Raw genomic sequence first — 26,885 nt, 5'->3', positions numbered from 1 at the left:
TAAGACAACTCCCCTTTTTGCTGCACAAATTTAGTTAGAAAAACAACTAACTGAATGAAATAGTCCTGAGAGGGACTTTTATTAATGGAATGGAATGAAATGGAAATGGAATGGAGTGAAGTGGAATGGAGATGAAGATGAGATGGAGGTGAAGATGGAAATGACAAGTGAGGTGGAGTGAAGATGGAGAGAAAGAGATTTTTTTTTTTGGAAAATATAGAGTGTCAGGTGTCCCTGATTTTCACTCCATATTTTCTGTATAAGACCGCCAATCTGAGATTGGTTTTCAGGCTTATACACATTTTTTTTCTTTTTTTTTTTTTCAGAAAGAAACAAAGACTAGGCTGATGGAGGAGAAGAATTCTTCTCCACCAGTCTCATTGCAGAATTCTCTTGAAACATTTTGACAAAGTCCTCTTTTGAGAGTGGCTTATGATAAATTTTCAATCGGTGGCCATTCACAATGAGAGGAGTTTGAAACTCATCAATAGTCTTGACTCGAACTGCTCCATTGCTAAAGACTTCATCAATCTCATATGGCCCAAGCCAATGAGTTTGAAATTTTCCTTTGAAGTCTTTAAACTTTGAATCAAACAGTAACGCCCAATCTCCCTTTTGAAACTTCGTCCCTTTGATATATCTGTCATGCCACTTAGTTCTTTGGTGCTGAACTAGATCGATCCTTAAAATTGCATCTTGTCTTATTTCATCTAGCTCATTCAACTGCTCCATTCTGTGCTTTTGGGCTTCTGATAGACTCATCCCCAACTGAACTGCCATCTTGAAGGTCTTGACTTGGAACTCAATGGGGAGCAAGACTTCTTTCCCATAAACAAGTTCATAGGGAGAATGTCCTGTTGTGTTCCTCCATGTAGTTCTATAGGCCCATAAGGCTTCAGGAAGCCTTTCTGCCCAATCTCTTCTGTGGAGATGAACAGTTTTGGTGATGATGCTCTCAAGAACTTTGTTTGTGGATTCCACTTGACCATTTGCTTGCGGATGGTATGGAGTAGATTTTCTATGTTTGATTTTGTATTCTTCCATCAGCTTCTCCATCAAGTTAGAGGTAAATTGACTTCCCTGATCTGTCACAATTTCTCTTGGGACACCAAAACGAGTAAAAATATCCTCAAAAAGAAATTGAACAACTGAATTTTCAGTGGCAGAAGGCAATGCCTTGGCTTCTACCCATTTAGTAACATAATCAGTGCAAACCAATATATACTTCTTTTGTTTAGATGGTGGATTAATAGGTCCAACAAAATCTAAAGCCCATTTCTCAAAGGGTTCGATGAGTACCTGTGGCTGTAATGGCATTTCATTTGAAAGATTTGGTCTCCCAACTCTTTGGCAGCTGTCACACCTTCTAACATATTGTTTTGCATCTTTGAAGAGAGAAGGCCAATAATATCCTAAAGAAAGGATTTTATAGGCCGTGCTCTTGTCAGCAAAGTGTCCACCGCACGGTTCATCATGACATGCCTTAAGGATGTCAGGCATTTCATCTTCCCGAACACATCTTCTGATCACACAATCTAGCCCTGTTTTGAACAATTCATTAGAAATCCATGAATACTTTGAACTCTCCTGAATGATTTACCTTTTCTCATTAGGAAATAAGTGTGGAGGTAGCTTCCCTGTAACCAAATAGTTAGCAATATCTGCATACCAAGGAGTTTTAGTAGTTACTGCAAACAGATATTCATCTGGAAACTTATCCTCTACGGGAGAATCTTCGTTAGTATTTTGGATTCTAGACAAGAAATCAGCTACTGTATTTTGTTTTCCTGGTCTATCTAACACAGTAATATTGAATTCTTGTAAAAGTAAAAGCCATCTTGTGACTCTGCCATTAGTAACAGGTTTGTTCATGAGATATCTAATTGCAGAATGATCAGTATGGACAAAAGTTTCATAGCCAGTTATGTAATGTCTAAACTTGTTAATTGCATGAACAACGGCTAAGAACTCTTTTTCAGTCACAGTATAATTTAACTCAGTGGGAGTCAAATTTTTACTGGTGTAATAAATGGCATATGGAACTAAATCCTTTTGACCCAACACAGCTCCTAGAGCTGTATCTGAAGCATCTGTAGAAATATGGAAAGGAAGTTTCCAATTTGGCCCTCTCGGAATGGGTGCTTCAGATATTCTTGTTTCTAGAGTTTCAAATGCAGATTGACAGTCAGGATCCCACTTGAATTCACAGTCTTTTGTAAGTAATTTGAAGAGTGGAGATGCTATCTTGGTGAAGTTTTCAATAAATCTTTTATAATATCCAGTAAACCCAAGAAAACTTCTAACATCTTTTTGACAATTTGGAATAGGTAACTTGGAGATGACTTCAACTTTTGATCTATCAACTTTAATTCCATCTCTTGAAATATGATGTCCTAAAACAATCCCTTCAGTAAACATCATAAAGCATTTTTCATGACTTAATGAAAGATTTGTTTCCTTACATCTTATAAGGACTTTTTCCAAATTCTCTAATGCCTCTTCAAATGAATTACCATAAACTGTAAAATCATCCATATAGACCTCTACACAATCATGAATTAGATCAGAAAAGATTCCTAATACTGCCCTTTGAAATGTTGCAGGTGCATTACATAATCCAAAAGGAAGTACTCGGTAAGCAAAAGTTCCCCATGGACAGGTAAATGTGGTCTTATCCTGATCTTCAGGTGCTACCTGAATTTGATTGTAACCACTAAAACCATCCAAAAATGAGAAGTACTTTTTGCCTACTAAAGTATCTAATACTTGATCAATAAAGGGTAAAGGAAAGTGATCCTTCAAAGTTGCTTTGTTTAATTCCCTGTAATCAATGCAAACCCTCCATTTACCATTCTTTTTAGGTACTATAACCAAAGGGGAAACCCACCGGCTATCTGAAATGGGGTAAATGAAGTTTACATTAAGTAACTTTTGGAGCTCTTCTTTCACTATCTCCCTAAGGTTTGGATTCATCCTTCTTTGAGGTTGTCTGATTATTTAATGTTTTCCTCGATGTAGATGTGATGAATGCAAGTCTTAGGGTCAATACCTTTCATATCGGTATACTCCCATGCAAATGTAGTAGAATGTTTTTGCAAGATTTTGGTTAGCTCCCCTTGTTGTGATTTTTCCAAGTTTTTGTTGATATTCAATGTTTTTCCTGGAAAAATCTCAATGGCAGAACTACCAAAATCTTCCATAGAGAAAAGAGACATTTGTCTAGATGATAGACACTCAATGTCAGAATCCAACTGAAATTGTGTGGAGTCATATTCTGAAGATGGTTCAAAATTTTCTAATGTGTTCAGAATTTGACTATCTTCACTAACCTCAGAAATGGTAAAGATAGGTTGTATAGTATCTTCATCATCAATCCACTCATTATCCCCTATTTCTGTAATTGCTTTTGCTGGAGGATACAGATTGAACTTCTTTGTCGAATTACCATCAGAAATATACATATCCCCAGACCTAAAACTTATGAAAGCATCAGTTGTGGCTAGCCAAGGTCTTCCTAAAATAAGAGGATGTCCTCCTAGATTACTCTTGGGAGTTAAAATCATGAAATCCACTAGGTATTCCCAAGAGTCTAGGGAGACTGGAATGTCTTTTAATACACCATCTGGTTTAATAATTGATCGATCTGCCAATTGCAATAAAGTAGGTGTAAAAAGAAGATTAGGAAGTTTTAGCTGTTCCATAGTCTGTCTACTCATAATGTTAATAGCAACCCCTAAATCAATCAAAGTATTTGGTATTTCTACCCCATTGATATGTGTTTTGACAATTGGACTACCAGGGTCTACATATTTCTGCATAGTAATTTTTCCCATCATGATATCTGCAATTTTTCCTACCAGGTGGATCCTTCTGGTATCTCTTGGTTTCCTTCCTGGTCTTTTAAGGCTCAACTCCTTTATTGTTTTTGCTAGAATCGGAATCTCCTTAATGGCTTGTAACAAGGGAATCTTGATATAGACATTCTTCAATTCATCTAGAAAATTATAGTCAGGCAACCAAATTTGTTTTTCCACTCCTTTGTCAATTTGTAATCTTTCAGGAAAAGGAGGTGTGGATAAGGATGCAGGTTGCTCAACTATGGGAGTTGTGGGGGTTAATTCTTTTTCTTTTTGAGTGTTTGGGTTTTGAAGAGATGCTTCAGAACCCTTATTGGCTTCAAGAGATTCTTCCTCAAAAATGCTTTGCTTTTGATCATTTATAGAAGGCTTATCTAAGACTCTACCTGACCTGAGTTGTACTTCATTGAGAGGAACAATCATATAGGTAGCAAATGGTTGACCTTCCAACATGTAAGCATTTTGAGGATTTTTATTATTGGGGTTTGGCAATGGCTGAGAAGGAAGTTGATTTGACTTCTGTTGGAATGGAAGCAAGAGTTGAGAATTTGGATTCTGTTGAGAATTTGGATTCTGTTGAGAAGGTTGTTGTTGTTGAAATGGCAATGATAGTTGTGGATTTTGATTTGGAAGTTGTGGAGCTTGTTGGTTTTGAAAAGATGGAGGATATTGATAAAATTGAGCAAATCTCCCATAAGGATTTTGCATACCTTGTACCCATGACTGAAAAGGATTTTGAGATTGGGACCAAGGTTGTTGCCAAGGATTCCAATTTGGTGGGGGTTGAAAATTCATAGAGTTGTTAAACCTTTGATTTTGTTGCCCCTGCCAAGGTCTCCTTGCAACAAAACAGAGAGATTCAAGTGTATTTGGATCTTCTTGAAAGACAGCTTTGAGCCCAGGGATTGAAGGACAATCCTTGGTCTCATGATTCTCTGAACAAATTACAAATGTCTCTACAACTTTTGCATCCAAGGGACATTCCCTTAGAGCATGTTTCTTTCTACACTTTGGGCAAAATATGGCCAAAGCCTCAGCTTCTGCTTTCTGCTTATTGTGAATCTTAAGGGTGTCTAATTGTTCACTAAGACTTCCTAAGATATCAGTTTTAAATTCATCAAGCATATTGCCAATCTCAGCCCTACTTACTGATCCAGTTGCAGATTTGTTTGCTCTGATGAGAGAAGGATCTCTAGGCCCTTTTTGAGTTTTAGACTTCCCCCTTGAGAGATGGACACATAGTTCTGCTATATCATTGAGTGAAAGTTGAGATATATCTCCCTTTCCCATCATGTTCAAAATATCTATCCATTCATCTCTAATGGCTTTCAGTAGAAGGGCTTTTAAGGTCTCCTCATCTAAGTTGTTCATTTTTGCTCTTTTCAAGTTGTATTGAAATCTTTCAAGCAAATCCTCCAAATTTTCATCTTCTTTTTGCATCATTTTGAATACCTCATCCTTGTGATTGGTGGGCATACAATAGTCCAGGTACCTATCCAAAAAAATTTGTTTCATATCATTCCAAGACCTAATGGACTGAGTGAGTAATCCCATGAACCACTTCAAGGCTGCTCCTTTCAATGTTGAAGGAAACAGTTTGAGTTTTTGAGAGTCTTCCAGATAGTCATAAGTTCGACAAACGACTTCAAACTCAAATAGAAATGTTTCAGGGTCTTCATTCCTCATCCCATGGAAATTTGGGAGGACAGATGGTGAGATGTTTTTCATGGTGGCTCGGGAGTCCTCATCGACTATAGGAAATCCGAATGAGTTATCTCCATCCCTATTTCCCCCAATGTTACCTCGACCTCCTCCATTGTTTCCTCCTCCTCCTCCTCCTCTACCTCTACCTCTACCAAATCCAGGTGCTCCTTCTTCTGTCATGGTAGTCTCCCCAGAGACTTCAGAGTTTTCCGGTTCCTCTACTAAGGGTGAACGAGAAGGAATTTCTCCCTCTTCTTCAGATGATTCTACTTCTTCAATTACAATTTGTCCTCCTATGGAAGGAAGAAAAGGGTCCCTTCTGATTCAGATTCGATAGATGGTGTGGGAGAGTCAACTATTGCCTCTTGAATTCCAGGAATCCTAGGGCTAGGAGTGTAAGTTGGAGATGATGGAGGTGTCTCTTGTCTATTCCTTGAAGTAGATGGACTTGTAAAAATCGAACTCTTGGCTCTAGCTAAAAACCTTCCCCTAGAATCTCTTACTCTATGCATGTCATTTTTTTTTATTTTCCTTCAAGTCGGGGTAATAATTCTCTTTCTGATCTTCCATATCACTCTAGGTGCAAGAAGAGAGCATACTCAAGAAACCATTAAACCAATAAATTTCTCTTTTCTGATCCTCCAGGTCACTCTAGGTGCAAGAGGAGAGCATACTTTGAGAGGTTATTAATTTTCCTTCCTTGAATTTTTCTTGTTTTTTTTTTAAGAATTGGCTACCTAATTTCACTTCCCCGGCAACGGCACCAAAATGTTTGGTCAATTTAGTGGTGTCTAAATTGCGACTTTTAAATGTCAACCCGGGGCTCGTAAGCTGATGAAGTGAGGTGTACTATATGTACTTAGGTAACTGTTTTCTTAATCTTTTGTCATTTTTATCTTTTTAGTTTGTTTTTGATTGTATCTTTCCTAATGTGATGTGATGGAGATGTAATAAAGCGAGTGAATGTGGGTGATTGTGATGATTTCTAAGTGATTTCTTGAAACTTAAAGAGTATTCTAAAAGGAAACTTGAACAATAACTGAAATAAAATCAAAGATTAAAATCAAATAAAGGACTAATGGCATCGGCCCAGTATCTCTGCTGCTGATGAAAATGAAAATGAAATCTATATTAACTCAATGAAAAGCAAGAACAACTACTTTATACTACTTTACACTATTTTAACTCTTCATTAAAATCTAATCAATGTGAAATCTAAGTGAGACAAATCACACCATTTTAACCTTTTCTTAATCATGTGAGAACAATTATGAACAGGTCAGCAATGTGAGTCTTAAAGCAAAATAAACCAAGCTGCACTAAGTGATATTTTGGCTCTCAATAAAGATATTGGATTATGGAAAAAGAACCATCAATAGATGAACAACTTGAGCAGAAAGTAAAGTGCAAGTTAAAGAAATGATACTAATGAAAATCAAACTGCAGAAAAATAAAAGGTCAGCAGCCTAGACAAGATGATCACACATGCCACTAGTTGTACAAAGAAAAGAAAGAAAAATGTCCCGGGCTCGCCTAAGAAACCTGCATAACACACTGATCAGTCATGAACAAAAGTGCAGAAATGTAAATCAGCAGAATTCAAAGTTTATGTACAGCTATTATACATGTTGAAAACGCAGCAATTAAAAGACATCTGTACAGCTATTATACATGAAACAAGAAGAAAAGAAATGCTGGAAATTAAAAGTAAAACTACTGTACAGTGGTTGCCGCAAACAGGGGCCCTCTGCCTACTTTAGCCAATCCAAAAAAGCAGTTACACGCTTAGAAACAGAACAATCTTCTCATGTATTAATCATCAAAATGTTAAGTACAATGGGGAGCTCAAAATAACAAAATGATTATAGCAACTGACTAACTATCCAGCGTTCAAAGATGCTTTATTTATAACAGAGGAAAGCAAACTAACTTAACGAAAACTAAGCTATTCAAGCAGCTGTGTATAAACACGTAATCTGGCTGCGTCCTCGGATTTAGGCAACGGTCGTTGTGGGCATTCAATCTTCTATTGGATTCGTGTTTCCCACTGTCTTCGTGGCTGAGGAAGATGCCACCTGTTCTTCACGTGCTCCAAAACAGAACACGCAGAGTCGTGCCACCGCTAATGACTTCTGTTTGACCGTATTTGCCTCCTCGTTGACCACGGGTTTTTATGACCGGTTTGGGTGAGCTGGAAGGATACAAACCATGTACTTGGTTCCACGAACTTGCCCATGTGGCTCTTCTTCCCTGAGGACACCTGGAACATATCATTTAATAAAACAGCTGCGGAATCTGGGGTTGGCTGCGGAACCGGGATCAGCTGCGGAAACCCTATGTGAGCTGTGGAAACGCAACACTTTGAACCAAAATTATAAACCAACAACAGTCATTAGCATAATTAGCAAACCATGTAAAAAGTCCTAAAATACGATGATTTGAGCAATTTGATGGAGGGAATGAGTGGAAAAAGAAGGAAATGAATAGGAAAAGGAAGCTGAGAAGATGTGTGAAGAAGTGCAGGTTTGAGGCTCAATAGTCATCATTCCATCATAACGAGACATCCTTCTTCAACAATTTTTCCATCAGCACAGTGATTTGGGCATAGCCTTTGATAAAATTCCTGTAATATCCCGTATGTCTAGAGTAGCGTGCAGTTGTTTCACACTCCTCGGCACTTCCAAGTTTAGAATCACTGTGATCTTCGTGGGGTCTATCATCAGCCCTTGTCTGCAAACCACATGCCCCAATAGGTTCCCAAAAGGAACACAAAACAGACACTTCTTGAGGTTGAGCGCGATTTGGTATCTTCGACAAGTATCCAACATCAAGCACAAGCTCGCTACATGGCGCTTAACCAACCCAAATATAGTCCAGTCATCAAAATATACCTCCAGGAACTTATGAATAAATTCCTTGAATGTCGCAACAACCACGCATGAAAAGATAGCAAGTGCATTCTTCAATCCAAACGACATTATAGTGTATTGAAAACAACCCCACTCAGTCGTGAAGGTTGTCTTGCTCCTATCCTACAGCTCGATTTTGATTTGGTGGTGCCCAGAGAACCCATCAGTGAAGGAGTTTGCTTCTTGGCCACCTACATTGTCTAACACTTCATCCATGAACGGAGTTGGGAAAGGATCATGCACACAAGCATTATTCAGTTTTCTGAGATCCATGCATATCTCATCTTTCTACTTCTTCTCTTGCACCACCATTAGGCTTACCCAATCAAATTCCTCCACAGGCTCAATGATGCCTGCTTCTAATATTTTGTCTAGCTCTAAGAGAACCTTTTCCTTGTATTTCAGATTTAGGCGGTAAGGCCTCTACTTAACTGGATTCGCATCGGGTTTTAACGTGATCTTCATCACTCCTAGATCTCTGGTTATTCCTTTCAAATCCGTAAACTTGGTAGGGAATAAGTCCTGATATTCGCGGGGATATTTAGCGACCTTATCTACCGTCGCGTCATCCTCGTAGTCTCCAATCTTCGTGAAATTAGGTTCTACCTCCATACCAATGTTCACCTGTTTAGTTCTCATCGGCGTAGTTATATCAGGGTTCTCAATCTACGGTCCTTGGACCTCGCAGTGGACCTCTGTTTCTAGAATGTTAATCTTCTGCGGATCCTTGTCCTCCTCTTTAGCATTTACATTATAACATTCCAGTGCACAACTCAGCTGAGTAGCCAATTCAGGCTACGTCAGGTATAAAGGATCCTACAATATCCTAAATATGGCTACTTTCACCTCTTGTAGTCCTTCATCAATACCGTCAAAACCATCCTCAAAACTAAATGTCATCATGAACCCTTCGCACAGGATATCCCATTCACCTGTTCCATGGTGGAGCTCTGTTTCTATATACCAATTCATTGGGATAACATCCAGGGTATGATAGAAAAGGTGCGCCCATTCAGGTTGTGGCTTTTCTCCATAGGCCTACATCCATTTGGTCAGATCCGTGCGCTAATTAATCTTCGAATCGTATTTTTTTGTCAGTTTCATCTTAGGCTTCCCATATCATGCTCGCATCATCGTCCTACATTCACGCCAATCATCAAAACTTCCCTTGTGCGTACCCCACCATCTTGCGGTCATAGTGCGCAATGCCTAGTCGAAGGCCTGGAAGTGTTGCTTTTTTGGAACCTCCCTTTCAAATCCATCCAAGAAGGTATCTACCTCATTTAGACCATCATAAGTAGACAAAGTTCTTACCTTTGATGACACACAGCGCAGCAATCAGATCATCATGTTGCAATTCAACGTAGTTACTTCGTGTAACTTATTCTGCCAGCGTTCTATTTCTTTGTCGGAGTCCAAAGTGCAGGAACTCTCATGATCCCATGTAATTTCCATGTGCGGTGGGATTCACCCAGTCTTGGTCTCGTGTTGTTATCTTATAGATCCAGTCCAAATCATCATCACTCTCATAATCGCGGACTGGTTCCGTATAGTGCGATCCTTCAGCGAGATCCAAGGGTATTATTACGCGTAATGATTTCTTCTCAAAGATCATCTTTCACTTCTTCAAATTTATTACGCTGTTCATATCAGTAGCCCAGTCAATTCCCAAGAGCGCAAGATAGGGATTGTTGTCATCCATGATCTCTATTACTTCAAAGTCTGCCAGCGCGCTCGCTACCTCAATATCCATGGTCACTTCCTGTAGTCGCCCCATGGGTATGATTTTCTGCTAATTCGTCATCCTCAGCTGAATCAGGGACCATTGCAGTGCAAGTCTCCCCAATTGCTCTCATGTCTGTTTTGGTAGAACATATGCATTTGATCCCAAATCCATAATGACTTGATCCATTTCATATTCTTCGATCTGCACGATAAGTCTCATTTCATGCCCCATCCTTGTCTTATGCTTACCAATCTTTCAGACTATGCACGGTTCACCTGGTGCGGTCCTAGCACATTTATTGATGAGTTCTTGTAACCCTTTCACAACCTTACTGTCGCGTAGTAACTTCATACAGGTTTCCAGGAAAGTTGTGAGCATAGAGGGGTCCATCTTCGGCTCTAGTTTATCCTTGCTTCCTGAAGTGGAGGCCTTAGTGAAGCTCTTCTTAGCTTCCATGAATGCTTCACGAGTGCGCTCCAAATCGAACTCAGCCTCTTTCATCGGGGCTTTGCGAACCCATGTACTATCTTCTGGTTGTTTCCCCTTGTCATCTCCTATCGCGATTCCACTCCGAAGCACTATATTTACATTCGGATCTTCCTCGCACAGCTCATACCTCATCATCTGCAGGTTTTTAGTCGGGGGAGGTGGTAGTGCCCCTTTGTCACGTATCCTAGCTATCAGCGTAGGACAATCTTTTGTTTCATGATCAAACAACGTGCAATACTTGCACGATGGGTGTGTTGGATTAGTGCAATCGCGGGCATAGTGTCCTAGCCCTCCGCAATTGTAGCAAATCAACTATCTGCGACCTCTACCAGGTCCTCCTCTACCTCAGCCTCATCCGTGCCATCCCTGCATTCTGGTCAAGAGGCTAGCCTGAACCCTGTAGGTGGGAGTTCTATCCATCATCAATTCATAGCTCCTGCAAGTACGCTCATCATGTCCTACCGATCTGCAAAAGTTGTAGAACAACTATTGCGGTGTTTGCACATACTTCTGTAACAAGTGGCAGTTATCCGTGACATGTTTTCCAGCTACTTGACATATAGCACACCATAAAGCAGGTGTCACGCTAATTCCTGCTTGAGCTTCCAGCCTTAAACGCATCGGTCTTCCTCCTACAAGGTAATTTGTAAAGACCGAGAAGTGGTATTTATCATGACCCTGACTCTTGCATTTCCAGCACCATACCTCCTCGCGTACCTCTGGTCGAGCCGTCCTGTCCTGCTTCAGACTTTACATCTCAAGGCACATATTCTGCAGCTGCACGTGGATCTTTTAAACTCCTATATTAGGATCTTGCATAGGAGTCTCATGTAGTCTCATGGCAATCTCCAAGGCCTCTGCCTGAGTTTGTTATCTTCTGCAGTGACAACACGCTCCTTAAGTGGAGTAGTAATGAAGCCACAAACCACTCGCTATGTTGTCCATCTGTCAAATTCATATTGGCTTCGCAGATTTGACACTTCAATATTTGATTCAATTCCCAAGGCATATCACCTAGTCGCATCGCGATTTCTTTGAATCCCACAATCGACTACGACTCGGACTTAGGCCTGCTAAATTCCCTATTTAGTGTTGCTTAGATGTCCGCTACTCTAGCATTCGGGTTATCGTTGGAGTACTTAATGTACCAGGTTAGCACTCGATCTTGCAAAGAACTATCTAGCATCACCTTCTTTATATGATCATCTGTAACACCTTGAGCTTCCCAAACAAACCTCACCACGAACCAGAATTGGTCCGGGTCCTCATTTCCCAAGCCTTTGAACAAAGGCAACTTCACTGTATTCGTCATACTGAATCGTGGTGGAGGTGGAGGTGGTACAGGTGAAGTTGGAGGTGATGGCAGTGAAGATGGAGGTGGTGATGGCGGAGGTGTTATTCGCAGGAATCCTTGTCTTATCAACTGAATATCACTTCGTGGCAAGATCTTTGTCCCCTCGTGGAGGTGAAATAAAGGGACATTTATTTCCTTCATTTATGTAGCTTTTTCCACTTCTCTTGGTCCCAAACATCAAGGTAGCTGCATAACCCATTTTTCGTACAACAACATTTTAATCCAAGTATTTAGATATTTAACGTACTTACCTCGCGGTCCTTTGAAAAAGCGTCACTCTACCTCGCTATAGCTGACTGAGATGTTGACCGAGAATTTAGTAACAAACCCTCCTATGATGCGATCAAGCCAATGGTCAACAGCGCGTGTGATCTTATCCTCCAATGCTTCCAACCTTCGCTCTAGCTCTAGGGTCCACACAATAGGACCATCAAGTTTCCACCGTCCTTGGATATCTGCTAGCTTTGCGATCCACTCGTATATCTTAGTAGGAAAGCAGGTGAAAAATATTTCATGGATCTCCGTATATAGGTATCGGTCCAACCACTATTCCTTTGACAGTCGTAGGTTTTTGTTTTCTTGTGCCGTGAATTCGTGAATCCTTTTGTGCAACTAGCCTTCAATTTCTTTCTTAGTTGGATTCCAGTGATACGACATCACACATCTCTTATGAAAATTCCGGTCCTGCCAACAGAACCATTTCTTGGCTTGTGGGGGCCTGAACCAGGTTCAGCATTAGTTAGCCAAACAAATCCCCACACTACTGGCCCTTTCGGCATCAGCGCGTGAAGCGCGAACTAAAGTCTCACCCGAAGCAATATGGGGGGATGTTGGAACCAAGTTTCCGCACCCTTGAGATGGATGTGATGTCGGTTTATTCTAGCTATACCTGCCTTCACGCAGTTTGCTTAGCCCTCTGTTCCACCCTTCAATACCTTCGCGAAAGGGTACAATTGGCTTCCGCGCAGCCCTAACCTGGGCTGATATACTTTCGCGCCACTAGGGCAACAAGCTACGATATTTCCCAAACTACACTAAGTATCTTACTTGTCTTATTAAAAGATCTTAGTTAGCTTTACGTAAATAGATTTTCTTACTTGTGTTCACTTAACCAACACAATTACATATATTCATGCATCATATAAGAATTATAAGTCAAATTCATACCCAATATAACCAGATGCATAAAAAGGAAATAAAGACACAAAAATTGTAGAATACTTCTCTTGATTGATAATTCCCAACTATTACAGACTTTACCTACCCTGCGCACTCAGCTGCAGGAGTCCGTGCACTCAGCTGTGTACTTCTAGGCCTCTGCGCACTCAGCTGTAGAGCCTCTACCTATGCTATGACCCAAGACTTAGACTTCTACTTTAGAGCTATCTCTCATACATGTTCGATCTTTCTTGATTGATTCATTTATTAATTTCACTAACTACTTAGAGCTTAGCTCTTTTTATATAATCCCATGGTTTGTGGTCCATGGGTAGATCTTTTACAACCGACATTACATTTCCAAAATAAGGGTGGACAACCCTATGACTATTTAACATCTACGTGCTCCGCGACCATAAAATGTGGAGTTTTTACACTTGGATTGCAAAATTATGACCAAAATATGGGCTTTTAGCCCCAAAACTTCCCTTGGGGGATCCCGCGCCCAACATGCTATAAGGAAGGTGACATTGTTGGCCGACGCGGAGATCTCATCCTTGGTGAAGCCACCTGATGGTGTATGGTTGCAGGTGTGATGTGGTCGGTAGGCTCAACTGCTTCACGACCTCTGTTGAAATGAGGTTATTTTTGCCCCCACCATCGACAATGAACTACAACGGAGAACCCTTCACCCACATCTGTAAGTGAAAGATTCACTCCCCCTCCTCTGGCTCTTCGGGCTTATCCTTCTAGATCTTGGTGGTGGCAACAGTGGCACTAAGCTCTGCATCGATAATCTGCTTCCCTTTTTCATTCCCCTTGTCCGTTTCTGACTCAGAGTCAGAACATGCATATGATTCATAAGCCTTTAGCTTGACCACCAGTGACTTCTTAGCTCGACACTCACTTGTGTTGTGAGTGGGACTCTTATAGAACTCACACCATTTCCCTGTGTCCTTCTTTGTCTTCGTGGTGTTGTTCTTTGCTTGAGGCTTCTGCGGATTGTCCTGGGTCGCCCCGCCTTGGCTTTTTCCTTTGTTCTGCGGTTTGGGGACACCTTTCCCTTGCTTTGGATTCACATATCCAAAGTCTCGCTTCTTCTGTTTAAGTTTTTGCTCAATCTTGGCAGTGTATCGATGGGCAGCACCAAGCCAGGAGATGTCCAGGAACTCCATCTCATCCTAGATGTACTTGTGTAGACAATCATGGTACTTGAGTACCAAATGCTACACAAAATCCTTGATACCCATCTGCATGCGAATGGTATGGAAAACATTTGTGAACTCTAGCACATCTACGTCCCTTCCCTGCTGCAGCGTGGTCCACTTTATGTATTTATCTTCATACCTCTTGACAGGTTAATATTGTTCCTTGATGACGTCTCAAAAAGAATATCAAGTGGGTGCCTTGAAAATAGTGAGGATTCCCTCTCATCCTTTTGTTCATAGTAGGTTTCCCACCAATCCTTGACACATGGGGTGGCTTTAAGAAGTGAAAAAGTAATATTTTCCTGATTGCAAAAATCATGAACTGAAAATTATCCTTCCAACATATTTAACTATCAATATACGGTGTCTGCATCTATCTGGCCTTCAAATATGGGAATATCAAAGTTAACTTGTACCTTAAAAGGAGTGGCACCTCCAGAGTGGATGTTGGATGAATATGTGTCACCTGTGGGTAGTCGTTGAAGGATCTGGGAAAATTTATCCATCATCGCGTTCCTCTATCACTCGAGGGCTTCCTGAAGCAATATTTTGTAAGGATCTCCTACCCCCTCGTATTTATTTCTTCCACCATGGGAGATCATCGGGGTTTGTGAGGCTGGTCTTGCAAAGGTTCAACCAATTCGAGCCCTAACTCCTTATACCCGGACCTCATTGGGGACATGCAAAGAAAAATAGATAAATAGCATATCACTCTGATACCACTAATCCGGACTAATGCAAGAACACAAAAAATACAGAAATACACATATACACAGAGATGCAGTAGAAATATAACTTCATTTCATTAATATCAAAGAACTAAAATATGCTTACAAACAAAAATGGAAATAAACTAGCTCGAGCAATGGTAGCTTGTCTCTTAGAAGGGAAAACCCTAAACAACCAAAACCCTAATCCCCGGAGATGGAACACCAAGAGTTTGTGGGCCTCGTTGGGCAGCCAACTTTCTCAGGTCGTAACTTGGTCACATTATCTCCGTTTGGCGTGCATGATACCTCGTTGGAAATATATCTCCGATTGCTATAGGATTAACCACAAGTCCCTACCCACGGTGATGAGCCTATTGCGGACCTCAAAAAAATGTCGTTTAGGGGGTCATAACTACTCCGGATGTTCAGGACCTGAAAAACTACTAAACATAGTAATTGCTGCTATAAACAAGGAAACTGATGAAACCGACTGGAGGTCTAGGTGTTATAGGTGGGTGGCCACCAATATCCACCTGGATCACCCAAAACCTCTATCAAGAGCATCCAGACTACTAATTTCACCATCAGTGGTGACCTCATACAAATTACCAATTCGTTGTGGCCTAGAATCCCAGTAAGAAGACCACAACAGTCATCTCATCATTTGTGCTCAGGGGTCGAGCTCTACATGGGCTCTTTTTCGATGTTCTACCAGGGCAAGAACACCACTTTCTTGGACGTGGAACTCACTGGGACTAGTGCTTAGCTCACCAGTGATATGGTCTCTACACTCAACATGCAGAAAAATCAGGTCAACATTCCCTTGAATTTGAAGGCAGATGTTCAATGAAAATAAAGTTGAAGAAATTTAAATTTGATGAAGATAATAGTTTGCATGCAAGGGACCTTATGGTTGATAAACGCCATGCCAATGCCAAAGTTATTGTTAAGAAGACAAAGGTGTGAGTGAAGTTGTGAGGATTGAGGGGTACATTTTGTTGCGCGACTTCAGATGTATTGGATTCAAGGTTAAATGTTTTAAGCTACAACTACTTCTGAAAAAAGACATTCTCCAGCGAGCCAAACAATGAAGCACCCACCAAACTGTGCTTAATACAGTTATTAGCTATGATGACCAAACTACACATAAAATAAAATTGTGAAAAGAATACACAAATCAAAACACACAACTTTTAGGAGGGAAGAACATTTAATATCATAAATTCGAGAGGAAAAATCCACCTATAGGAAAAGAAATACCATAAATTAGAAATCAAAAAACAAACAAGAAGCTTATTTTCTCCTTTATCAAGCCCTCAATTGAAAAGAAATACCCTAAATTTGAAAGAAAAAAACAAGTAGCCAATTTATTCGTTTAATAATTTACATATCCTGATGTCAATCTCTAAAGGGCGTAATTTTGTTATAATTCAAGCTTCACTACATAGCATAGAAATGTATTTGAAACTGTTGGTTCGTTTATTAATTTAAATAGCTCGGTGTGAATCTCTAAAGGGCAGAATTTGGTTAGAATTCAATCTTTCATAATGTTCTCATTAAAGATAAGCTCAGCCATAGCATATAAATGTATTTGAAGTGCTCAAACCTAGGGCCAAATACTTTTTCTAATTCTTTATGAAAAATTATTTATGTTATATTAATATGAAAGTTTTTATTTATTAGTGATTGGTTCAAAATTTTGAATAAAAAGTTTTTATTATTTAGAAGGAAAAAAAAAACAATTGGATTTGGAAAATAATTTCTATTTAAGGTAAGTTGAATTTTTTCAGAGTTTAATTTACTTTTTGGATTAAGTTAATAAGTGAATGAATTCAATGTTTCAGGTAGGTCTCTTTTTGTAATGGAGGCAATGTTCTCTCTTGATATATTCAATTTTTCAAAACTATGAATAAGAATTTGAATTATCTTAAAATGGACCAAAACTCTTTGGAGGAAAGTTCTAAAATTAATATTTCATCAATCTTATCTATCTCTCTCTCTCTCTCTCTCTCTCTCTCTCTCTCTCTCTCTCTCTCTCTATATATATATATATATATATATATATATATATAATTTTAATTTATCAATGGAGAAGAAGAAATATTTTTATTTTTATCTTCTTGTGTCATTGAACATTCCATAGGAGATATATGTTACAAACTCTTCTTCGTACATTTATATTGTGACTTTTTAACATTTCAATAACAAGTAGAGATATTTTTATTTTTATTGATGCAAATGAACATTAAATAAGAGATAGACATTACAATTTCTTCTATAAGGGTTGTAAAATGAAATGTCTTTACCCTTGGAGATTTTTTGTGACCCCTTTGGGGTTTAAACAAAATGGATTACCTAGGAGTTGATGCTCTTGCATCTACCTTGTCAAAAAAGAAACAATGTTGTTGTGTCATCCTTCATGTTCACAAAGAGTTGGTCCTTTTGATCTTGTGTCATAACCTCATAGGCTACCTAAGTTGAGTGTTGTTCAAACCCGTTCAAAACAATGTTCCATAAATCATCTATTTGTAATATGGTTCTCAATTTAATGGCACAAAATTCATAATTCTTACCAACAAAATTAGGTAGTAGCAAATAAGAACCACTAAGAAAATCCATAGTGAATAAGTGTGGAAGATAGGAACCACTAAAGAAATCCATTCTAATATTTCTCAGGGAACTCAACTACCTTCCAAAATCAATTATAAAAAAGAAAAACATTTTCTTTATAACTCCTATTTTTTTTAAACTTTCCTTAAAAAAAAAAAAAAATCCCTTTTACCAATAAATATAAATTTTATTTTGTTAGGATCATGAAACATCGAAAGAAGTGGTGGTGTTTAAAGACACGTTGTTGGGATTCCACTCCTCACCAAAAAAAATTTACTTGGATTCTTTCCGCTTATAAATAGGTTATATTCCACATGAATACCATGGGAAAAACCATGGGTTCTCATAAACATGGAGCTCAAAAAACATTAGTAACTTGACTGAGTCAAGTTTACTTGAACCACCCTAATAATACTCCTCGTAAACATGACTCAGGGATATTAACTTGGTCTCAATCATTCAGCAACCATCTCACCTGAGATCTAACATTCACCCCTCAAGCCAAGATACTAGTCCTACACATATATGCTTGAACAATAGGTCTTACAAGTTCATAGGGAAATACATTTTCCTTGGACCAAAACCCTTAGGGTGTTTACACACCATAGGTGCTATCACACCACCGTGGCTCTCATCACTCGTTGGCTCCTTCATTATCCTCAAACCATTGACTCCATCTCCATTTTCTTGTCCATACAACCACTCTCGCTACATTTCTAGCTTGACCTTCCAACAATATTTTCACTTAGTAGATCCACACAATCTCTAATTAGCACAACTTTCACTCTTTTAACACCGTGCTTTGATACCAACTATTAAAATTCCGAAACACTAAGAGAAGTGGTGGTGTATAAAGAGATTGTTGCTAGGATCCCACTGGTCACCATGATAAATTTACCTAAGTCTTTTGCCTTTAAATAAGCTATATTCCACATGAATACCATGGGTTCTTATAAACCTAAAGTTTTTTCCTTTAAATAAGTCATATTCCACATGAATACCATGGGTTATTATAAAACCTAGAGCTATAAAATCATTAATAACTTAACCGAGTCAAATTTCCTCAAACCACTCTAACATTTTTTCATTAATACGAATCACCATATACTCAAAACCATAAATAAAATCTCACGAGGTAGAAATAAAGTCAATTACTATAACAAAAATTAAAATATGGGATATGTTTGGTTTGGGATGTGGGCAATGGGGTTATATAGATGAAAAAATGATTAACAATATTTTAGTTTATATGTGAACTTTTGTCTATTAATAAAAAATAATTGGCTTTTCTCTCCTAAAAAAATAAAATCTCTTCTTAAAATCTATATCTCTTCATACCACACCTAATAAAAATATCATGAAAAATATCAAAACACTTCATAAAATCAAACTTTGAGTAGGCAACCACATTAATCCAAGTTTATAAGGAGATTCTGAATATTCCATAACAAGAGCCAGGTGGTGGCAATGTTACTGCTTTTGCTTTTTTTGTATACATGTATTTTTTACATGTAAGCTACATGCATAGAATACAAAGGAAGTGGCAATGCATCCATTTGACTTAAATCTTGATTTTGACTTTGATATTATATTTGTTCTTTAATTCCATAATCAAAATCCGATGTTTAATAATGGATAATATGATTCTCTAAAAATGAAGTTAAAACATAATCTCAGTTTTAATGATCAATATTATTATTTTCTAAAAATAAAGTAACACAAAACTATATTAGTATATTTAAGGAATTTAGACTTCTGTGATCCATAACATTGTTTAGATAATCTTCGGCAAAATCACATAACCAATCTTTTGTCGACGCGTTTCGAACCAACCAGTGTGGTTCATCGTCAGGACAAGTTGAAGAACCAATCTGGCCTAGCTTGCTTAAATAGAAGGCGGATGGTTCCTTTTCTCATCAGGTGTTTAGAAAGAAGACGCATACTGAGCAATACTTGCATGCCTCGTCACATCATTTCCCCGCTCAGAAGTTAGGAGTTCTTAGCAATCTTGCCACCCGTGCTGTGAGAATTTCAGATAAGGAGAGCCTGGAAACTGAGAAGGCTCACCTCCTTGATGTCTTTGAGAAGAATGGTTACAAGAGGCACCTCGGTCAAAAAGCCTTCCTCAAGGCCAGGAAGGAGCCTTCAACCCGAAAGGTTCCTAAGGATCATGTTCTAGGTGTGAACCTTCCGTATATCCAAGGGACCACAGATAGGATTGCGAGGATTCTAAGGAGGTATGATGTATCCGCAACTTTTAGACCTCTCAATACTATCCGTGGCTCCCTCAGGTCTGTAAAAGACCCGGTTGACCCTAAGAGCATGAAGGGTGTCTATATCATTCCTTGTTCCTGTGGGACCCCCTATATTGGTGAAACTGGTCGTTCTATCAATCAGCGGATCAGCGAGCATTCTGCTGACTTAAGACATGGTAGGACCAAGTCCTCGGCCCTGGCTGAGCATGCAGGGAAGACTATGCATCATGTATGCATAGAGGAGGCTCAAGTCATTGCCAAGATTCCGCAGTTTCACCATCGCAAATTTAGAGAGGCCCTGGAGATTGAGAAAAGGCCGAGCAATCTCAATAGGGATGATGGCTGGAAGATTAGCCGTTGCTAGGTCCCAGCCCTGTCTTCCTAGCCTCCTCATTCTCCTTTGTATTTTGTCTCTAGGTTTCTGTCCTCCTTGTTTCTCTTTTGGCATGTTTATCCTATTATTTTGGTGTTTTTTAGTCTTTCGGGCTTCCTGGTGAATTAACCTTAACCCATTTTTCATTCTTTTGGGCGGTCTTTTGATTAAATTCTGATTTTCCTTATTTCATTAGTATTCTATTATTTTCCTAGAATTGAGTTGGCCTTTAGCTTATGTCGAGTAATTAATTTTATTGAAATATTTATCATCAAACTTAAATAGGGATCTTTAAAGTGGGTTTATGGGTATATTATGTTAGATTAATAGTATTATCATCATAATATTAATATTTAATATCAATAAGATATATTAATAGTATTAATATTTAATATCATAATATTAAATTAAATATGGATTATTAAGGTATGTTTATGGGTATATTATGATAGTATTATCATCATAGTATTAATATTTAATATCATTATGATAGATTAATAGTATTAATATTTAATATCATAATATTAAAGATTTATCATCAAAATTAAATATGGATTATTAAGGTAGGTTTATGGGTAAGGTATTTTATTAATAGTATTAGTGTGAGTATATTTAAACTTAAAATATTAAGTATTTAACCATGGGGTCTTATAGATATTTACGATATATTGGTTTGGTCTTTAATAACCCTAATTTATGATTTTTACCATAAGGAGCAAAATTCTAGGTAGAATTAAGAGTTAACAATTTATTTGGAATTATATATCATTTAATAAGCATATATAACTTATTAAAATTAATTTTGGAATAAACCTTTATATGTAAATAATAGATAGAAATAATATATTCTAAAAAGTTATTACCATTCTTACCATACCTATTAGGGTTTATTACTTTGTAGAAATAAATAAATGCGATATAACCGTTAGATTATTAGATAGGGTACTACTTAGAACTCTCTTATTAATTAATTAATATTAGACTGATTTATTATTTATATTTTTAATTAACGCCTTTATAAAAAGTTACAAAAAATAGGTAAATATTAATTTAACTAATTTGACTAGGGTCATTGGTCAAAATTAGCCGTTGGTATTTTTAACCCTGGAGTCTCTGCACCTCTATTTAAGCAAGCTAGGCCAGATTGGTTCTTCAACTTGTCCTGACGATGAACCACACTGGTTGGTTCGAAACGCGTCGACAAAAGATTGGTTATGTGATTTTGCCGAAGATTATCTAAACTATATTAGTATATGTTTTTTATTTGTTATGAATGTTTTTTAATCTATTTTTCTACTTAATTAATTAATTTAAAATATAATTTTATAAATGTAAGTCCCACTAGCACAACTGGTTGAGGATGGGCCTCCTTAGCAAGGCAACCCAAGCTCAAACCTCATAGAGGTTGCTGCACTAGTGCTAGGGCGAGGAAACATGATAAAAAATCCATTTAGCTTAGGGCTGGTGTGGCCTAGCCCAAGTGCGATCCTTGGGTGACTTTGATGGATTAGATTCCCCTGGGTCGTAGTTTCTTAAGCCACGGGTCAAGCCTAGAAGCACTCATGCTAGGGAGAAGGAAACATGCTAAAAATTCATTCAGCTTAGGGTTGGTGTCACCCAGGCCGAGTGCGATCCCTTGGTGACTTTGATAAATTAGTTGCCCTTAGGTCACAATTTCTCAAGCCATGGATCAAGCCTGAAAGATCACTAACAACTTGACAATATATATATATATATATATATATATATATATATATATATATATATATATATATATAATTTTATAAAAATAAATAAAATATTTATTCTTCTCAATGTTTTTTATGAATTTATTGATTGATTTAATATATTATAAATAATATATAAGTACATATGTTTTTTATTTGTTCTCAACATTATTTATTTATTTATTTAAAATATAATTTTATAAAAAAAATGAAAAAAAATGTATTCTTATATTTTAAATATAATTATATTGGAAATAAAATTTAAAATAGTTTATTTTTCACATAAGTAACTTTTATCATCAATTAAAAGTAACTTAAACAATAGGTAACTAAGATTACAGACACATATAAAGGAGAAAAAGAAGCCATCTAATCACAATAGATGATCATATGATAGTTGAAATTGTAACTTTACTTTGTCTGGAAAAGCACACATATAACTTCAAAAACAAAACAAAAAAACACAAAATTATTAGTTATACAGATAAGCATTCTCTTTAAAACATTATTCATATCTTAAAATTATTTTATTTGCAAGTAATTAACTATATTTTATATTACCATTGATGTTATTTTATTATTGGCACTGAGGCATTGGACACCTTGATTTTACTATTATTTGCACACAAGGCATAGTGTTAGCAGTTAAATGGGTTGTCTAGGTTGTGGGCAAGAACACACCTTGGCAAATCCTAGCCCACCATCTTCTGCAAAGTGCTACGCATGTTAATGTAAATCACATAGCAAACCATTACATCATATGTGGCATAGTTGGTGCAACCAACACTTCCAAAATCACTGACTCAGGTGTTCTTAAGAGAATTTGGCAAATATGGTAGTTAATTTTCAAACAATTATAGGATTGGAATTTTCTGGTAGATTACTAAAGTGTGACAACTCTTGCAAGAAAAAGGATGAAGCATAAAGGCTTTTACAGAAGAGAAGATATGTGTTACAAAGCCTTGTGTACATGGTTGTCTTGGAAAACTCTCAATCGTAGTCAAAAGCTTTGGGCTCTACACAATCCTATACACTTTCCATTATAATTACAACTGACAATTTTTTTATGTTAAATTTGGATGATCGCAACCTCATTTGGAAGCAATGGAAATGGCCCTATGGAAAGTCCTTCATGAGTTACCAAATAAGGATTGATCCAAAATGGATCTTGAATAAAACCTCTAAGTCTAAGTCTTCAAATATGTTAACAAAGAAAAGACCCGACAGAGTTATAAAACAGAGTATGGCGGAGAAACAGTGAAAGAATGGTGGAAAACCCAAGTTAAAGTGAAAGCGGAGAAGCGCAGCCTTAATGCCCCAAAGTCGTTGGATCTACGGGATCAATGGACGAGATTGATATCGCATCGGGAGAAAGCAAGCAGTGTTAATGGGCCTTAGCCTTAAGAGAAATGCGATAGCGATACAAGCAAAACAATGTGAACCGTTGATCGAGTGTGCAGATCAACGGTCTAGATTAACTACAATATCGCATCGCATGGAAACTAAGGGAGAGGACTTAAAACAGGAGCAAAGGCTTTCAGCGGACCCGAAGGATTTATGAATAAAACAACAGAGTATTTGAGTTCCGCGGTAAAAGGTATTTCGGGCATGCTTCAGGCGGTAAGTGGTATTGGAAGGGCTTCGCCCGATCCCATACACTGGCTGACACGTGGCATGGCGCAGGAGAGAGAAAACCACCTTTTCATGTGGGTAATCTTCGTGAAATGGGCCACTTGAAATAATCGTGCGCCGTCGGTTTAACGATCATAGAACAACGGTCCAGATTAGCTACGATATGGCATCGCAATATCACATCGCAACTTGACCAAATGAAGGACTTACAAGGGGCTCAAGACATTGCGATATGCGATCGTCGATCGCGATATCACATCGCAATATCGCATCGCAGCAATACAAAGGAGCGGGGCCTATGCAACATGCGACATGCGATATCGATAAGCCCAGACCCGAAAGGATTATAAACATCGTTTCATAGGATATTTGAGTTTCGATAAAATGTTTTTGTCAAGTTTTTCAATGTATTCTATGTATTTCTTTGTATTTCCGATAAAATGAAATAAGGCCCAAATATGTATTATATTGGGGGATTTGTGCAGAAGAAGACTGAATGGTTGGTTTCACCGTGCCTGCCAATCCTTTTGTTTCTAAAAGAAACTATTCTTGTGCCTTAAGCGTTTTTAATAAAACATGTCCACACCAAAAAGAGAGGTGAACAGACAGCATTGTTTGGCTTAAAATCCATTCAATGGGAGGACAGAGAAGAGAGCAAGAGAAAGTAGAAGACAAAGAGCAAGAGGGAGAGTTTGTGCACTCTTTTAGACTCGAGGATTTCAAGTAAATCCCTGTTGTTTTGTCATTGTTGTGTTGAAAGTCTATTCGAGCTCACACTTGTAATATTCTGCTCTTAAAGACATAATATAGAGGTCGACACTGAAAACTGGACCAGGAGACGTAGCCTGGAAGTTTGGTGAACTCCTTGATTATTTTTCTATGTTGATGCGTGTGTTTATTATGTTTTATAATTGTTCATTGTCTATATTATTCGCAATATTTTCGATCCATTGCACTAAATAATATAGGCATTCCTGCACATGAGTCTGTAATACGTTAATATTGATTTGAGATCTCATTTTCAGATCAAGGATATATATTGAAAACTATGACCAAGTTATTCCCTCAGCCATTGTCTTAACAGGAAGCATACCATTCAAGAAAAGGAATCAAGATGGCTACAAAGGTGTTAGTGTCAAGGTATCTAAAAGTCCCACTCCACTTTTAAGACCAGCAAAACAACAAATGTATTTGATAATTCGATAGGTAATTTTTTTTGCTAATAAAAGTGAAATAAGAGCTTCCCCAGTCAGAGAGGCTTCTAGAGAATGTATGTGCTCAAATCGTTAAAGAAGTCCAATCTAATCTCTGGAAGAGGAAACATAAAGTAACATTTCCCCATAAATCAAAGAGAAAACAACTAGGAAGATTTCTCAAGAAATTGAGGAGAACATGTCAGGCTAAAAAATTAACATGTAGAAAATCACTTATACCATTAACATGTAATCAATGGTGTAAAATCATAACTGTCAATTTCTTAAGCAAACTAAGAGAAGCAACTTATATATGACCATTTCATCACTTTGGAAAACAATTAAAGCAATTAGATCTAGTGGTGTATGATATTTCATTAAACATGTGATTATTCCATGCCAAGTCATAGAGAAAAATATGCCTGTTAAACACACATGGATAGGAAAACAATGTGAAAGATAAAACATTCAGTTCGTTTTTTTTATTAACATCAGGTATACATTTATAGTACAACATATGACTCTTGGGTTTCAGATCCCAAGGTCTCTTGGACTGCTTAGTCTTTCCGGCTTCCACACTAACCCTTTAGGATTAGGTGTCCAACATTCCCCCCCTTAATCCGAAGGGTTATGTATGAGTCCAAGAAAAGAGTTGCAATACAAAATGTGCAAAAAATACATGGCAGCACTAGGCTGAATGTGCTCTATGAAATGTTGGTATAGAGGGCGGTGGTTTAAGGATGACCACCAACACTGGAACGCTTAGTGCAGTTCCTGGAACTCTTCCAATACTGGCAAGAAACTGAAGTTTTCTGCTAGAGGAAGTGTTCTCAATCTGTGATGGTTTAAGGATGACCAACAACTCTGGAATGCTTAATGCAATTCCTAGAACTCTTCCAAAACTGGCAAGAAGATGGAGTCTTCTGCTAGAGGAAGTGTTCTCAATCTGTATTCACGGGCATCTTTGTCTCTGGCTGCAACTCTGAAACTGGTGTGGCAGTTTGTGGCTCAGGCTCGCTTGATGTGACTTTGAAGCTTGTAGATGACCATCATTTCCCCCCCTATCAGGTACAAGGTGAGAAGATGGAGAAAACTCAACTGCAAGACTGTTCAATACTCTGGAACAAGTTCTGACATGTGTTTGGAATATCTTCTTGGCTGTTGATGCCCATTGCCAAGAAGCGATCCATCCAAGATGAATCTTTGTTCTTGCAGGACGTTTGTTTTTGAAGCATATGTGTGAAGAATGGCTGGTTTTATGAAAGTGCTTACATGGATGAAGATCAAAACAGTGATCTTTCAGATGGCCAACTCGGTCACAGTGTTGGCATTTCACGATCTGTTGTTGTTGTTGTTGCTGTGGAAGAGGGGCAGAATCTGGAACAGCTGAAGCTGAACTGTCATGAGGAGCAGGTGAACTGTCATGAATGAATCCAGCACTCTGAAACTGAATGGGCTTGGCATAGTCTGGAATATGAAAGGACAAGTCCTTGTCATATCCAAGACCAGTTCTGTGCTTGTTGTGGACAAGCTGTTCCCAAGGTCTGATGATGGGCTTGGGAAGTGCAGTCTTAGTTTCTGCATCTGCATGTACACTTGCTACTTTATTGGGTACTGAATCTGAATGAACTTGAACAATATTGACTTGCTGTTTATGGGAGTCTGCTTCATTGTTCTGAACAGAAACAGGTTCAGAATGATGACTCCACTGCTGTAATTCTTCCTGCTGTAGCTGTGATTCAAGCTGCAAAAACTCTATCTTTTCTTGTGCATATTGCAGACATGTTTGAATGTCTGAAAGAGAGGCTTTGTTAATTTTGACTGTGCTGTTAGCAGTGGACATGATTAGAGTTCTCAATAATTCTAATATTCTTTCAAGCTTAGCCATTTCTTAAAAATCCTCCAAATCCCACAGAAAAATGTAAGCTGCTAAATATCTTCAAGTTTACACAAGAAAGCCCTGTAGCTTAAAAGAAAAAA

This window comes from Pinus tabuliformis, chromosome 8 (genome assembly GCF_031772625.1).
Source record: "Pinus tabuliformis cultivar Carrire ecotype Pingquan chromosome 8, CPIR1, whole genome shotgun sequence".
NCBI lineage: Eukaryota > Viridiplantae > Streptophyta > Pinopsida > Pinales > Pinaceae > Pinus > Pinus tabuliformis.
This window is presented reverse-complemented; position numbering follows the sequence as displayed.